The 17,375-nt window shown below is 38.2% G+C and overlaps 1 long non-coding RNA gene across 1 annotated transcript; it reads left to right on the forward strand.

Annotated features, from left to right (window-relative positions):
- Positions 1-176: 176 nt before the first annotated feature.
- On the forward strand, positions 177-15,010 carry LOC121074138. The gene is made up of 4 exons (XR_005822156.1): positions 177-311; positions 2,096-2,240; positions 10,131-10,208; positions 11,591-15,010. It is a non-coding gene; the product is annotated as an uncharacterized LOC121074138 (long non-coding RNA).
- The last annotated feature ends 2,365 nt before the right edge of the window (positions 15,011-17,375 follow it).

The following is a 17,375-nucleotide window of genomic DNA, read 5'->3' on the forward strand; positions in this document are numbered from 1 at the left end:
ATTAAAACATAAGAATACATGTATACAGTAAGAAAACAGTTAAGTCATTAAAAGGTGTCTAACATTGTGGACTTTCTGCAGTTTAAATGTATTCATTAATGACGACTGAAGCCAACAAAAATCCTCCCTCCTTATGTAAGTTTTGGTTATAACTCTGAAATTTTTTCTTATATTATAGGAAATCCTGCCATGTCACTAGTTCCTCTGATGAGCAGAGTATAATAAGCAACAGATTCACTGAGAAAATGCTTCCTATCTGTTAGAAGAATTTGACAGTTTTCAAATGGATGATGCATGATTTAGGTTTGTTGGTGAGTAATATACAGTAGGTTTCACACTGAATCTGTCACAGAATACATATTTATCATGGTAACAAGAGAGCTTATTTAATAGAGCTGCTAATATTCTCTCTCAAGGTATATAGTGGCAAACACACTTTTTTATGATCTAGAGTGTATCTCTTAAGTGTTGTTGTATTACTTTCCTTATTTGGTGAATACTGTAATGAATAGCAATTGGAGAAAGCATGATGGATGAAGAAGAAAACTGTAGCACTGAAAACTGATCTGGGGAATAGCTCTGATACAGTGATTAGCTCTGATACAGTGATTGTTTTCTTCCAGCCTGCTTTTTAGTGTTGTCTTTTACCCTAGAAAAGCTTTTAGATCACAGCTGCTTCTATATTGATGAGTATGAGGTACACAAAAAAATCTAGCTGTGAATGTCTGATCAATCTTATATAGGCAAAATTGCCACTCTCCAGCTGATTTATGTAATGATTTTAGTTTGTATCAGAAAAGCCACGACAGAAATCCACTCCTATGTTTGTGTAATTAATTGTTTAAATCAAACATATCTTTTCTACACAGGACACTTATACCTAAATTTTGTAGCAGACAAAACTATACTTCTTGAATAGGTGATACAGAAATTGGTTGAAGTTTACTTTCTGTTAGCCAAGGGCTGCTTCTTACCTTCTTCAAATGTAGTCTACTTAATCTCCTGTAGCGTGGGAAATTATGTTCAAAATCTCTGTGATCCTCTGTCTCTAGTAAGTTATGCAAGTAGTGACAAGTATACACCATAAGGTCTTGAGATTATATCTTTTATGTGTGGCTACAGACTGTTGATCAAGAGAGCCTGGAAGAAAAACATTATTTTCAGGTGTGAAAAACTGTCACCTTTATCAAATAATTTCTCTTACATCTCTCCCAAGGCATTGTAGCCTATTTAAACTTGGGAGGTTAAGTTTGTAGCATTCATTATGACTGAAAATTTAGTTCACACAATCATGATGTTCTCTTTATTAAGTGTTACTGTTAAGCAATATTAAAATAAACACAATATAGTTGGCCTTTTGAAAGGTTCATGGGATATTTATTTCTTTGCCTGGTCTCTTAATTGTATCTGCTTTTTTAAGATTCTGATATGCAAGCTAACGCTGCTATATGCATTATTTGCCACATATTATCTGATTTACCTATGTATATCTTACAATTTACAGTTCTGTCTGAAGCATATAATTGAAATGCTTAAGGGTAACATAAATGTCTTTTGACAGAACTGAGGCTTGAATCTTTGGTTGGTAGCTCTTTTCTTGAACCTCAAAACAAATGAAAAATACATTCTGGCAGGTAGCCTGTCAGTTTTACTGTACCTAGCAAAAACATGTTTTGTAAGACTCTTCACCCATGTCATTATATGAATTATTAGAATAACAAGTTTCAGAAACTCTACCAAGAAATACTCTTATATAAATATACCTGTACTAAAAATGGCCTCCTCAGCCCTCCTTTCCCAATCTAATCCCATTTAGTACTTTCAGCCCCACTTCATCTGTACCCCTTGACAAATACTTAGTCTCCAACCTTTAGGATAACTGTTCTTTTGTTAATCTTTTGCCATATCTACTGTCATGACGTGTAAGATGTTGGGCAGGACTTTAACCCAGTCATGCTGGTTGCTAGCAGTGGGTTAGGAGTTCTAAAGAGAATCTTCAGTTAAACTTAAGACTCCTCAGGTAACCCCAAGTGCAGGACTTCCCATGAACATGGTATGTGTGTGCAAAACGGAAAGGATTTCTTTCTATCCGTAGACACTGAGTGAGCAGCACCTGAGGAACTTCAGAAAGTGCCAGGATTTTCAGTGGAGGAAGGCAGGTTCCTGCTGCGTCCATACAATGTTGCTGACCAGCAGACTGGTGGATACATGAAGAAAACTCCTGCATCCCTTCAAAATGGGTAATGCTGAACGTGTGTTCAGAAATGTTTCCTCGTTGTCTTGCTAGGGGGACGAATTGGCTCCATATTGCCTTTCAGTGTGGACTGCACCTACTGGCCCAGTGCAGTCCTGAATTACCATCAAACAATCATTAATGGGGCAAGATCATTTACTTGGACTGAAAAGTCTTCAGAAAGGACCATGTTCGCTCACTGTGCAAATTGCACTCTTCTCTCCAACCAGCCAAGAAATAAGCTGGCCAGAAGCTGTGCAGCAGTTCACATAGGTGCTGTGACTCCACTTTTGGGTGATAGTTCCTATGTTTAGAAAGTAGTTTGTTAATCATTATTCCCTACCTGTCTGGATGCAGGTCCTTTTCAAAGCACTGAGGTATCTGGGCTTGGATTTTCAGAGGTCCTGATTTCAGCAAGAGCTGCACTTCTGAAGATCAAGCCACAAACTCTCTACAACAGACTAGTCTGAGGGGAGGAAAAACCCACTAGATGTGGAAGACAGATCTTTCTAAAGAAAAATGAAGAGGACTATGTCACCTGCTCCTCCATTCCATTGATCACAAATCCCATTCTTGATAGGGAGATGGAGATATTACTAACTTTTCTCTTTAATAGAAGTGGGAGATGGATTCGAAACATAAGCATTTAAAGGCTTTTTTTGAAGAATGTCAAGTGCTTGCAGGAGAAGCAAACAGTCAGCAACATCAAACTTGATGTGATTCTCCTGAAAGGCAGTCTGATGCATTGGAAATGCCACATTTCCACTCCTGGGACCCAGTGCAATTATCTGGGGATAAGAAAATAATTTCTAAACTATTGACTTGCCCCAGTTGTAGAGCTAGCTCAATGTGGCCTAATGTTTTTCAGTAAAAGGCTCCTAATCTTTTTTTAAAAAAATGGTAGGTTGTAGATTTTTTTGTTGCTGCTTCCAAGCCAGAAGGGCATGGGACATCTGCCACCATGGAAGAAAAGGTGGTGGGTGACATGAGAGTGAGTGGGAATAGACTCTGCTTTACTTGCAGGACTTCTCTGATGAGGTATGACAGCTGTGGTAAACCATTTACTGCCATCAAGAGGCAGCTATGAGAAAAGAACATGAAATATACTATTCCTTATCTGGGAAACATACAGTGTTTCCCAACGACCAATTTATTATTTTCACCCTGTCCAGCAATACGAAAGGATACATCAGGGATCTGCCTTTCTCTGCTCTGAATAACTCAAATTGGGCTGCAACATGTGAAATAATTGAGCTGACCAGAATTTACAGCTCTAGGTGGAGTTTCTTCTTTCTGTTGAGTTTGTGAGTCATGACAATAAGAGTTACCACATAAGCACGATGCAAAACTTACATGCTCATTTCTCATTTTTCATTTTCATATTGTTTTATGACTCTGTTCAGCACCAACATGGTCCAGCTCTCTTAGGAAATAGTCTCTACAATGATGACGTGTTTTTAAAAATCAGAGCAACAGACAGATCATGCTAGCCATACTCTTTCATTTTTTACTCAGATCTTCATGTAGTAAGTCCCGCATGGCTTTCAGAGAGGCCTGTCTTGTTTAATGTGGACTTTGTTGGTCTGTAATTTATTTTACTTAATTATTTATGACTACATTATGTATATTAGCTGCACTTGTCTAAATAACAAGGGTTGCAATGGAAGACTGTCTGTTCAGTTGATGAATTCCCGTTACTTTCTGCATTTCTTAAGGTGATTTTGTGATGAGATTAGTTTGCTGTTTATTGTTCCTGTGTTTGTGTCTATCAGCAACACTGAGACAACAATAAGATGAGGCACTGGCAGAACTTAAACAGATGAACACATAACATTGGTTCCATTTTGCACTTGGGAATGCTTTGGGATAGGGAAATTTTCTAGAACTGAATGAATGAAAGAATACTCCAAGCTAATTTTTTATTAAAAAGCACATTTAAATCAAGAGCTCTTTTTATTCCTTACTGTGACAAATTTGAGACCATTGCCATATTTTTATTTTATTTTTCATTCATTAAAATGAGACAATTTATAACATACTAAGTGGAAACGTACCTGGAAAAAAGAAATAGACTGGAGGATTTTGCCTGTTTTTTACTGCTTGCTAACAGCTCTCAACCATTACAGGCAGCTAGCAGACCAAGTACAGGTTAACCATTTTAATATTTATTGATAGGGAAAATACCCTGAGCACAATTTTAATATGGTTTCCTTGGACATAAGGGCATCAATGGCTCTATAAAATGTAAATACATTCTTAATTACCTCAAGTGCCCCTTCTGCCCAAGTGGCTCTTTTACATGAAACACGTCTTGCTAGTAATGAGCACAAATATTGCTAATCGACTGTGAAAGGCATATTGTGGTGTTGTTTTTTGTTGTTGTTGTTGTTGTTTTTCTTTTTCTTTTCAGGTACCACATTGGCAACGTGTAGAGTTCACTCCTCCTTCAGGAAAGTTCTCAGGGCCTTTTCCCTGTAAGGGAGCTCGTCCAAAACGAGGATCATCATAATCTTATTCCTGACTGTTCCTGTGTTTCTTGCAGTCTGCCTTGAGTCCCTAACATAAGTAAAAGGAGACAAAGGCACTTCCAAATGTGTTACAGCTTTCATTTTTTCCCAAAGGAAATATTCTTCCAGAAGTTCCTTTCTTTTTTCCACTCCCAATTTTTGTTTCAGGAGCAAGCTCCATTCCTGCTCTTCAGCCTCTCTCAGGAATACCATTTCATGCTTCTCCATGAAGATCTAAGCTTGTCCATTCCGTTCTTATCCTTTAAGGTGGATGTTGCATCTTGCAGTTCTCTAGCAGGAGAAGCCCAAATTCTGAGATGCTAGAGAGGTAATTGCTGGATTTGGAATAGGGACCAAATGAGGACCCTGGTGTAGAGATCACCATGAAATGAGCTGTAAGGTGCAGAAAATGGAGTTTACAATTTTTTTTTCAGCCTTGAGGCTGCAGTGTGAAAGGTGCATAACTTAGTGGGCAGGGAAAAGAAGAGGGCCACAGTGCCTATTTTGAGAGTAGTAGTCAGAAAGAAATTGGAAAAAATAAATTCTCTACTCTGCACTGCTACACACTGACTGATCGAGTGTGTGCTGACATTTTAGTGTTGTGCATAGTTTTCTGGGAAATCTGCATGAGGGCAAATGTTAAAAAGGTCTGAAACCTGCTGCTTCTTGGGAGGCTGAGATTTAGGCCTCTGGCTCTGCTGCATTGCTGTCTGCAAAAATGGGGCATGTCACATTAAGCCTTGTTGCCTTAGACAAACCATGAATAAATGCAGGCTTGGAATGAGAAGAGTGTGTCCAATTATCTGAGCAGTAATGCTCTGGAACAGCCTCTATTTGGGGTAGTGAGGGCAAAAAGCATTAACACATTTAAGGTGCCACTTCATTTCTTTGAGAGGGATCATATGATGACAGTAATGGACAGCCATTCGCTCATCCAGGAAGGTCTTTCTAGCCTACTCTTTATTTGTAAAATGTGAATACTACAACTAGTAGTAGTAGTAATAGTGGGAAGATGAACTCAGTAGCTGTGAAACACTCAAATGGTGCAACCTCAAGTAGTGTAGAGATGTCTTTATGTAAGAGCAAATTATGCATGCTGCTACCAAGAGTTTGAGGGAAGGTGGAGATGTAGAATTATCTGAGCCTTGTTCATTGCTGATAATATACCTTAATGTCTTCTAGACACTAAACGTGGCATCCCTGATGCTTTTTCATAAGGATGCGGCTCCAGATAAAATGGTGCCCCTTTATCCACTTTCATTCCTTGCTCAAAAATTAATGATCTGTCTGCAAAGTGGGCAGAGTAGAGGAAGAGAAGAATGAATCTCAGAGTGAGTCGATGAAGACTTCGTAAGCAGCTTCTGATACTGTCTTTCAACTTCAAGAAAAGGAATATTATAGGAGAAATTACTTCACTTTCTCATAGTCCTACAGTGACCTCCTTAATAGAGAGGATTATGGTACCCTATAGATTATGTCACCTTAGGCAGTGACCTTGTCTCCCCTGCTATGGTCTCTCTTGCCTGTGGCACTGATGCTGTGGTTTGAAGTTCTGTGGAGCTTCTCTTGGAGTGTCTTGGGTGTGACTAGTCACTAGGTGTGACTAGGTCACAGCACTGAATGCGGATTGATGACTGTGACAGTAGAGAAGGGTCCAGGAAAAGAGAAAAGGGACCTGGGGAGGGAAAAACAGATCCAGATCTGGGACAGAAGGGCAACTGGTCTTAGAGAACTTGCCAAGTCCTTTGCTGCAGACTGCATATCCCACATAGTGGATATCCAGTGCTGGAGAATATAAAGTGTTTCAGAGGAAGTGGATTTGCTCTTTCTGCTCCTGTGCTATAATCAGATACGTATCTCATTTACTCTTTCCTCTTCTTCCCCTCTGTGCATATATGTAAACTTGGTAGCAGGAAGTTCATCATGCTCGATAAAATTAGTACATCTGTAATGTATATGCCTTTTAACTTCCAGTTACATTTCAATAACGGAAGAGCTAAGGGTCCTAGCAAATCATTTATGGTACCAGAAAGCTGTGGGAGAAGATTGCTTTCTTTCTAATTTGGTACGACCCAAAGAAGTGAGAGAAATAACTCAGGGCTAAGTTGTTTCCTCTGGAGTGTTCCATACTGGAGTGGCCCACAGCAATAAGTGCTTAAGTGGCAAAAGGGAATAGAGGAAGAGTATATAACCAGAGATGGTATCTTTTCTAATAGCATTTTTAAGAATTAAAGAATATGATTTAGAAAATAGGATAACTGAAGCACAATGAGCTAGAAAAGGAGCTTTCTCATTAGGGGACAGACTAATGAAAGGCAAAAATTATCAGCCACGAGTTTTACTTAGGAGTGATTTTTTTTCTCAAACTTTCTTTTTTGGGGAGACTGAACAGTCTCCTCAATGTTTCCCATAAGCTCAGAAACAGCCACCTTGTCACATTTGCCATAGATATATACTACCCTGAGTTAAACATATATATACACACCATGTAATGCACAGCCAGCAAAAACATATGGGGCAATTATCTCCCCTTGGATTATGAATCTTGAGAAAGCAGAAAACAGTTCTTCAGCGCTCTCTGTAAGTGTAGATTTTATGCAAAATACCTGTAGGAACATTTGTGTCATTACATGAATTCATTTTTCTAAACACAGTGAAATTTCTATAACTATTTTGGAAACGTGCACTAGCACATAGAATCATTGTAGTAGGAAAATTTGATCTGTTGATTTTACTTCCATGGTGGACTCTTTACACTCTATATGATTTCCACTCCACTTCACTGATGGTGGAAAAGCTTTTTTCATGGTTAATTTAGCAGACAGTCATTTTGATTAGCAAGATGAGTAATACTTTACAACTGTTTCCAATTACTGCATCTGTTCTATCAGTGGATTCAAATATTGGAGGCTATATTGACAGAAATGTGAAATGCAATAGAAATGGGTACAAGAAGGGACACACAGACACACATGCACACTTCAAGGATCTAGTCATGTTAAGAGAAATCAAACACTGTATTAGTCTTAAATCTGTGCCACCAGCTCAGGGCACAGATTTAATAAACTTGAAAAGCAGAATCCTGTTCGCAAGGGGTGAGGTTTAGCAGAAGTTTTGTCTCAGACAGGTTGGTGTGAAACCTATGTACTAATTCTGCTCCACTAAAATATAGTAAAAGTTTGGCCATTGACTCTAAAGGAGATCAAAACTGGACCCCACACAGATGGGGGGGGGGTGGAGTTTTGATTCCCCACTAAAATTGGTTTGGGATGACTCTTCTATGTTATTAAGTACACATACTGTCTCCATCTTTGGATATAGTAATAATATTTTTGCCTCAGGTTTGGCTTTAGAAAGATTTAGGTTGTTTACATTGCTTTCTGTGGGTTTGTATTGTGTCAGAGTCCTGACATTCATCAGTGAAATTTATGTGATGCATTAGCTTGTCCATTTCTTTAGGTTAGACAGAAATGAATTGGGCAGATTTTGATGTCTATACATGAGACATCTTAATACTGTGTTTATTACACCCATCACAGAGTACAGAAAGTAAGTTCATTCTTACAGCAACGATCAACAGCAATCACTTTAAGGGATGTTATTGAAGTTTGGTCTTTTTTTTTTATAGGCAAAACGATCTTTTTCTAGAATACTCTTCCAATATCTGAAGCAATATCTACAAGTTATACAGGCATGAGTCTTCATTGTTTACAATGCATAAAACTGTAGAAGAGCAGTCATTGTAGTTCTCCTGAATACTTTGTGAAATTATTAGTGTATCAGGACATTGTGTCACTGTCTCTCTGCATATTTACAAATGGTGGAGGAAACTCCGTTCTCATCATAGAATGAGGCTCAAAGTCATCTGAAGAGTGACTAACACACTAATCCTTCCTACTTCCCCCAGATAGGATGAACTCTACTTGTGCATTCATGCCTTTATTATATATTTGTAGTAGCTTGAGTATTTTGGAAGCCACATAAATAAGAACAGACAGAAAAAAATGTGGTGATTCATGATTATAAAATTAAAAATAGAATCTCTGGGAGATTCGGACTTCCTGATTAAAAGAATTGAGAAGACAGGACTAAATTATGAGATTTTATTTAGAGTAGATTGCAATGTGACAAACTGCTCTAAAAATATGGCTGAAAATAAAAACTTTTTGCAGATATATATAGAGATCACTATAGCTGCAAAATTTAGATTCAGGTACATTCACAATCACAAACAGCAGCACCTACTCTGTACTGTTAAAGAGTCTTTTCCAGCCCAGCTTGATGGGCATGTTGATGCAAGTTTGACAAAGAAAATATAATTCATCTTTGCCAGTGATGGAAATTTTAACACTTGCTTGAAATAACTGATAACCTGGCACAGGAGAGTTAAGGGATCACTGTACAGAATTTCATTTGGCTAATAACAAAAGCTTTTTAAAAATGCTATGAGCGCTGTTTTTTGGAATATATAAAGAAGTATTATTCTGTTGATTTTTGCAGCAATTATATTTTTTTTTTCACTTATATTGTACTATTTTCTCAACAAATAAAAGCAGGAATGCATTTGCCACCCTTGATTCATTAGGCAAAAAAATAAATGGCTTAAGGAATTAGTCCTTAAGAAGCCACATTCATATTATTGCATCTCAACATGTAGAAACTTACAAATAAAAAATCATCTACACTGTTCCCATAGGAGTCCTGTATAACAGCCTGTGTTTGGAAACACTGTCGACTGCTTGAAGGTGAGATATCACAGCGTTTTTACTAGATCATCTTGATTGTTCTACTGAGGTATTGATGTGTGTATACAATACAATCATTCAGGTTGAAAGAGACCCTGAGAGGTCCAACCTCTTCCTCCTCCTCCTTCTTCTCCTCAACACTGAATTAAGACCAGCTTGCTCTGGACTTTGTCCAGTTGGGTCTTGAAAACCTCCAAGGTTGGAGATTCCACAACCTCATGGGCAACTTGCTTCAATGCTATTTGTATAATGAAAAAATCTGCCTTTACATGAAGCCACCACTTGTACTACCTTCACTACCTTCTGTTTTTAGATATATGAATTAGAATGAAAACCATTAAAGGAAATTTAAATGTCTATAGAATGTTACTAACTTTCTTCTGTCCCATTCCAACCAATGAGTCTTGCCTTCAAGTAACAAGAAAGGATAAAATACATATTGTGACTCTGAGCCTGAGGCTAGTGCAACTAAAAGGTTGCCTCGCTGCTTTTACGAAAGAAGTTATTACTTTCAATTAAAACAACAAACAAACAAACAAATATAAAACTAAAAAAAAAAAAAAAAATGCTTCAGCAAAAATGACCAGATAATTCATTTATCCTTCAGTTATCCTAATTCATTATCCTTATTATGTTCACTTACAGGTTGGGTACAGGCTGTGAGGAGGATCTGCGTATATCTGAGAAGGCCATAACTGAGATAATCAGAAATCTCCCATGGAAGTAAGTCCAAGGATGTCTAGATACAATCCAGGGTGATACTGTATCTTTCATGGCCCTCAGCACGGTTTTTACCTCTCCTTCTTGCCAATTTGTGATGCTGCAAGGATGTAAACTGCCCTTTACCTGTTATCGCATGTTACATGTTACTCTGCTTAGAAGCAAATCTCATGTAGGAGCACCCTCCAGCACATGTTTTCCTGTGCAGCCTCTAGAATTTTAGTTGCCTTTGCAGTGCCAGGGGCAAACAGAAAGGAAAACTTGGAAGTTCCTAGGATGGCACAATTGCTTCCTGCTGCAGAGATGAAATGGGATGTTCAAGTTCTTTGAACTCAGGCTGGGATCTATAAGGTTCAATAGGAATGCCAGGGATGTCCCACCAGAGCAGTACACAAGCAGCCACACAGAACATGGTAAGGGCTTCTTGCAACATATGTGGCCACCTCAGCTGAGCCAGCGTCCTTGGATGAATTGTACCTTTTGCCTGTCAAGGCTCAAACCGATCATAGGCTGACACCAAGACGTGTCACTAGTCGTTTCCACTGGTGGTACATAATTCTGTTGCAAGTGCTCAGTAAACTACCCCTGTGGTTTTGGCTGCCCAAACAATGGACACAGGGCACAACAATGCATTCAGGGTGGGAACAGACTTTGTGCAGGATGAAATTCTCCTGCCCAGGATTAAGAAGCAACATATCTTTTTTCATCTTGATTTTCTCTCTGCTTTCTGCTTTGATTTTTATTTTCTTGCCTGTTGTTCTTGTAGGTTTGGATGTCTGTGAAATAATATTTCAGCCTGTTTGGGGAGCTGTAAATGTTGGCTAATTAGTTTTAGTCTGTGCTCAGAAAATAAAGTTTTGTCAGTGTCAGGCAGTGAGGCAATACGGGGATTTTTGTTTGTTTGTTTTTTTGTTTTATTGTTTTGGAGTTAGAGAAGTAATAGCTATCTGCTCTGCTAGACAGCTTTTGTGCAGCGTTGTTGAACTACAAAGGCTCACTTTATGAATAGAAGACACTAGATTATGATTGAAACTGAAACACATCAGGAATCATTAGGTTTTGTTATATAAATATTAGATAGGATTTTTATAAAAATAACCAAACCAGTCACATCTTAAATGCTTAAAATGGGACATGAAATTTCAAAGTGCTGGATGTTGATTAAAAAAAGAAAGGGGAAAACATTTTTACACTGAAAAATGGATTGTATACCCTCTCCAGCATTAATTATCAATCTTATATGCAAAGCAGATTAATATTTATTTATGAGTGAGGTCTTTCTGTATCGTGCAACTACTTAGTGCCATTTTGAGGTCATTTTTATAGTTCAGTATTTTCCATTCTGTCACATATTCATCCTTTGTTTTTTCTTTCTTTCTCACCAGTACAGAAGTGAACACTTCTGAGCTGCACACCACAGGGGACATACAATTCCAAAAAGGGCAGAGATAGATGGAAAAGTGGAGTTTCAACCTTTACAGATAAGAATGTGTATCCATTTAATAATAATAATAATAATAACAAACTAAAATATTTTCAGAAAATTGAAGTCTCAACAACAGCTCACAGGAGCTATGGAGCAGCAGATAATTATTCTATGACCATCAACAAAAGTGATGGCCCAGGAACCAATGCTGCCACTTGATAGCTACATACACATAAAAGGCCAGTGCAAAGCTTTGGCTTCTTTGACTTGCTTCTTTACAATAAAAGAAATTACTGCTTAAAGGTAAAAAATTGTGAATTTGAATGAAAAAGAGAAAACACTATAAGAGGACAAGAGAGGAAAAAGAAAGGCTGGGGAGATTAGGAAAGATAACAATGCCTCTTCTACCGGTAAGTTGATTGTACAAATAAAATCGGCATTTCTACTCTCCCACTTGTCTATTTGCATTTCTCCCCTCTCTTCGTACAGTAAATATATACTTGAAGAAAGATGCTCTAATTTTGGTGTTTATTCCCTGCTCATTCTGAGTACAGTCTCTGTGGTGAGGCTATATTGTACTTGTTTGTAACAATTAAAATAATACTGCTTTGAACTGAATTTGCTAAGCTCAGAACCTGGGAAAAAGTGCAAGTGGATTTAAGGAGTCACTTTTCTCTTTCCTGGCCTCTTCACTGTTGCACCCCCTGCTTCTCCATTCTTAGTGGCATTAAAGATTCACCCAGCCTCAGAGACATCCTCTGACAGGCTGCAGACCATGGTGATTTTCCCACTGCTGTTTTTTTGTTTGTTTGTTTTGTTTTGTTTTGTTTTGTTTTCAGACCAGTGGCCCTCCAGACACATTGCCCTGCTTCCAGAAGATGCAAAATGCTTCAATCTGTCAGCCTGCAGAACAAGAGCCAGCCCTGTGTTTGCTGAAGCTTTACTGTGTCATGTGAATTGTCAGAGCAAGCTTGCAGGTTGCTGTTGTTTCTAGAAAGAGCTGTGAAGATGCCAGGGCTTGCGGGAGAATCTGCCCTTACCTGGCCTGAACTCTAAGGCTAAATCTTCAGTGAACTGCTACAAATTCACCCACAAAAGATGGAGCACTTCTGGTTTCACATGTGAGCACAGCCTTTGCGTGAGTATTGGTGCACACATGCCAGGGCACTGGGCCCAAAAAGTCTTGTGGGAGCAACTGGAGTTTTTTGTAAGTAGAGGCATCTTTATGTGAACTGCTAGAAAGTCTTGTCCTTGAGTCCAGGTCAGCTAAATTGGATTTCCTTGGGAATATATGTCTTAAGAATATGGTGGAAAAGATCTATCCAGAACTGTTTCTTCTCCATCAAACCAAAGGCATGACTGTATTTTTCTCTTAAAGTTTCCTGTCTCTCAGTATGTTGTTCACTTACAGTCTGCTAGTAGGTCTCCATTCTCTCACTCTGGCCTTTCCAGCAGGATCCCTCAAATCTTATCCCCCAGGAAATGCCCTTCCTTCCAGAATTCTCAGCTTGCTCTTTTGTTTTGACACACTTCACCTGAACTCTGCTTATTAATGTAAAATAAAAAAGACATAACTTGCATTATATACTCACAGGAACACCAGCAAATTCTATATATATATATAAAAAAAAAAAAAAAGACATGGGAAACAAAGAAAAGAATTGAAATGAGGTGCTTGAAAGGTTTGTGAAAGTGTGAAAAGACTTTCTTTGGCTGTCCAATATTTGTCATTCATTTAATCAATTAATTTACTTCTCACAGCCAAAACACTGCCATTAAAAAGGCTTACTCAGATGCTTTACCCTGTTCATATTGATTCATTTTCAGTGAAAATATCAATATCTTTGTATAGATCTGGACCTTAAAGTTACTTAATTATTGATTGTGAAACAGTTGCTCAGACTGAGCAGGCGGATTTCTGCTGTGTTCAACAATAATAAGAAACCAAGCTTTTGCATGGATAGGCATTGTTTAGGACCATTATTATTTAGTGTATTTCTTGTCAGAGGTGAGCAGAAGTGTACCAGAATGACTTTTCTGTGACCTAGTGTGGTCAACACTTCCCATTTCATTCATCAGCTACTGAAAACTAAATTAGAGAACTGTCTACCCTTTTCAGTAATTGTTTCTTACTGTCACTCTGAAGACAGAATGAACTTTCCTGGTGAAAACAGTAAATAATACATTCAAATCATGTTGCTTTTCTGGCAACCTCCAAGTATATTTTTGAAAGCCTAAGGACTATTATATGTTGAGACTTAATTGATTTAAATATTTGGTGTTTTTGGTGACCTGTGAGTTCTGCTGAAACTACTGATAGTAAAATTTTTGTAATCAGGAATCTGAGATGAACAAGGTTGAAGTTTTATCTAATTCTGTATCTAATTTATTCCTCCTTTGTAAAGTTTTTGTAAGAAAATTTGGTGCTTTGACATTATCCAGAAAAGAAAAAGAAAAAAAATATCTAATGGCTATGACTGTAAGTAAGTGTGGAGCACAAAGCTGGGCCCCAAGATTTCCTTGGGGAAAGAAAAAAACTTCCTGCTGTGAATATAAATAATGTTCTTCTGTGTAGCTCCTGAACAAAGGTATATCAGAATAACTAGATATAACCTAACTCACCCAATGTCTCTGTAGGGCTTTTTACACCTTAGCCTCTTGCACTCCACAGTCATCGGCTGAATGGCTGGTTGCAGACCCTGTGTGTGACAGCCAGCGCTGGCTCAAGGCTCCTCAGCAATGCTGGCAAACCTGAATCTTGTCACCCCAAGAATGAGGGGCTGGGGATGAGGCTGAAGCCCAGCCCTGCATCTTGTTGGAAGGGGAAGAAAGTGAAGAAGGACCAAAGCTGAGTTCTGCCCTACAGCTGTATCTATCTCCTACACGACTCAGTCAAGTCTTTTCTTTGGTTGCAACACCAGCACAATCCTGTATATCTAAGGGTCTGGTGTAGAGCAGTCAGCTAGTGGCAAGGAGCAGTTTTACTGTGGCACCACAGCTTTGCCAGTGTGGTGCCACAGGTGGCTGCTCTTTCTGTCCATGCCTAGAGGTGAGTGTGTGGCCAAAGCCTTAGAAATATAGAAGCAATCATCCTATATCAGCCATGTCTTGTTTCTGACCTGGGGCAAGAGCAGATGTTTCAAAAGAAGTAAGAAATGATAGCATGAATAATACACAATAGTCTGCTTATCGTGACTAGTGTGGGAAATAGAAATCTGCAATTTGCAGAAAAAATGACTGTTCTGGAATGTTTCCCCCCGCTGAGAAGATTTCAGTGTAATTAGTATGAATGACTCTCTGGTTTGTTTTTCTTTTTTTTCCACATAATTTAGGAAAGACAACCATTCATTAATTCAAAATGCACAAACGCAGTTGAGAGTAGTGATACCATGATTACAAAATATTTTTTATTTTACTATTTTTGTCATTAGTCAGACTTTACTATTTGTCTGTCAAGGTTTCATTTTCAGTAGTTCTCTAGGTGGGATGGACCAACTGTTTGAAAAGGCTTAAAGCTCAACAAGACTTCACAGCAGAAGGTGACGGATACTGCATCCAGGAGAAAGAGCAATGAAAAGTCAGACTGGAAGAATGAACTGGATGACTGGAAGTTTGAACTGGATTTCACTTCCATTGGTAATGACAACGTCAAGGTCAGTGTATCTGTCTGTCAAGATCCTCTGAGTCAGTTGGAGAGCCTAGTCACTGGGAAGTTAAAGGCAGTATTGGGCTCATGTGTGCTCGTGTGTTTTAGATCTTTGATGCCGTGAGATTAAACTGGGTGATAAATGGAAGGTCCTTGGTCTCATGTCTAACCAAGAGCTGTCCAGTGTACAATTGTGTCAGATGAAGTCCTGAGCAGATGTTGTTTCCAGAAGGAAAAATCACCAACAACAGTATGACTTTTCCTGGATGTTTTGCAGTTTTAAAGATTTGGTGCTAGCACATCCAGAGATGTGACAATACGAATTTAGCTAAGAAAGATGTAGTCTGTGTAATAACGTTTAAAATAATTTGTTTGCACTGCAGAGAATAATACAGTACTGATGATAATAACGTATCAAAAGGAGAAAAGTATGATAACAGGATATATTTAATCTGATTTTGTATATTCTACATCTTTGTGAAAAACAGAACATCTTGAATGGAAAAGTTGCAGAGTTATGAGGTTTACTGTGTTCACAGGGCCTGATTTTGCATGAAGTTTTGATATTTGCTGGCACTAATCAAGAGTAAATTCAGCCGTGATAAACTAAAGGCATCTATTTAAAACTGGCATGTGAGCAGGCTATGTTGCTCTATACTGCTGGTCAGCCAACAGCATAGTAGATCATCCCCTTTGGTATATAAGGAACGATAATTGGACTACATCAAGAATGACTGCTTAGGACATACCCAGTATATGTGAGCCTATTTGCAGTACAATATCTTCCAGGTAAATCCTCCGTTACAAAGGCCACAATGAGAAACAGAGATTAAATTTGTGCTTTAATATGTTTTGGTTTTGTAATGTCGATTTTCTATTGATTTTAATTATGTGTCATTGAATTCTGGGATGCAAATTGCTGTCTGTTCTATGTGTGTGTGAAGGGCACAAAGCATTCTTTTAGCACAATCATATTCTTTCCTGACACTATTCTCCATATACATTTTTGACTGCACATCTCTTCCCGTGGAGTTTTTATGCAGAATGATGTGTTACTCTGGCTATCCCATGTTCAGCAAAAGCATTACAAATATACGGCCTATACATTGGCAACTACTTGGGGCTGGGGCAAATAGAAATGTCATTGACAGGACACACACGGGAATTTCTTTTTCATCATGCCAGGGAGCAACACACGTTTTAATGAAGACCATGCACTTTATTTTACCCTATGCCATGCATCAAAGAGGAAGTCTCCATGAGCATGTAGAGCACAGAAAGTAATTGGTTTTAGAGAGCAGTGTGAGGAAACTGCTTCAGCAAAATCTTGACAGATTTGCATTCCTGGGGCTACCATTCCAGATGTCCTAAAAGCTCTTGACTTCATCTTCTTTCTTTGTCTCTGGAGAGTATATTTTCTATTTTTGCATGTTAAGATGAGAAGAACTGACTGCAGTCTTTAAAAGGAGGAACTAACTGTTAGTACCTGTATTTAATGAACTCTCTCAGTTATTCAGAGGTGGGATTAAGTCTAGAATGCAAAGATAATTTTCCGCACAGACCAAAATTTTCCATAATACTCTACGAGCAGATTTGAGATTAATGGAAAGTTGAAATCAACTTACATTTTCAAGACTGACAAATTTGACAAACTTGGATTCTTTCTGAAAGAAAACTAATTTCTTCATCACGAGCTTAAAACCAGCTCAGAGTTTCCTTCTTGTATAAGATCAATGTACCCTTGTGACTCCCTGGGTTACCTGAAGAACAATTCACCAAGGAAAATCTATCTTGGGAAATCTTAGTTCAATTTACATATTTTTGCATGTTCTTTATTTTGAAAACTCTGAAGTTATTAAATTCCCATGTGCTTCTCTTTCTTTCACTGTCAGTATGTTGATAGCCCTATGTTTCTGTTGGCTCTGCTCAATATATGGAGTAACAATCCATACAGGACATTTTTTCAGCCATGAGAAAGCCTTGAATGAATCACTATATCTTCCTAAAACTCTGCAGCAGGTTGAGTATGTCAAAAATCACAAGTGTCTAATAAAGATTTCACATATAAAGAATGAAGTGGAAGGGCTATCTTCCATAT

Source organism: Cygnus olor, chromosome 8, assembly GCF_009769625.2.
Source record: "Cygnus olor isolate bCygOlo1 chromosome 8, bCygOlo1.pri.v2, whole genome shotgun sequence".
Taxonomy (NCBI): Eukaryota; Metazoa; Chordata; class Aves; order Anseriformes; family Anatidae; genus Cygnus; species Cygnus olor.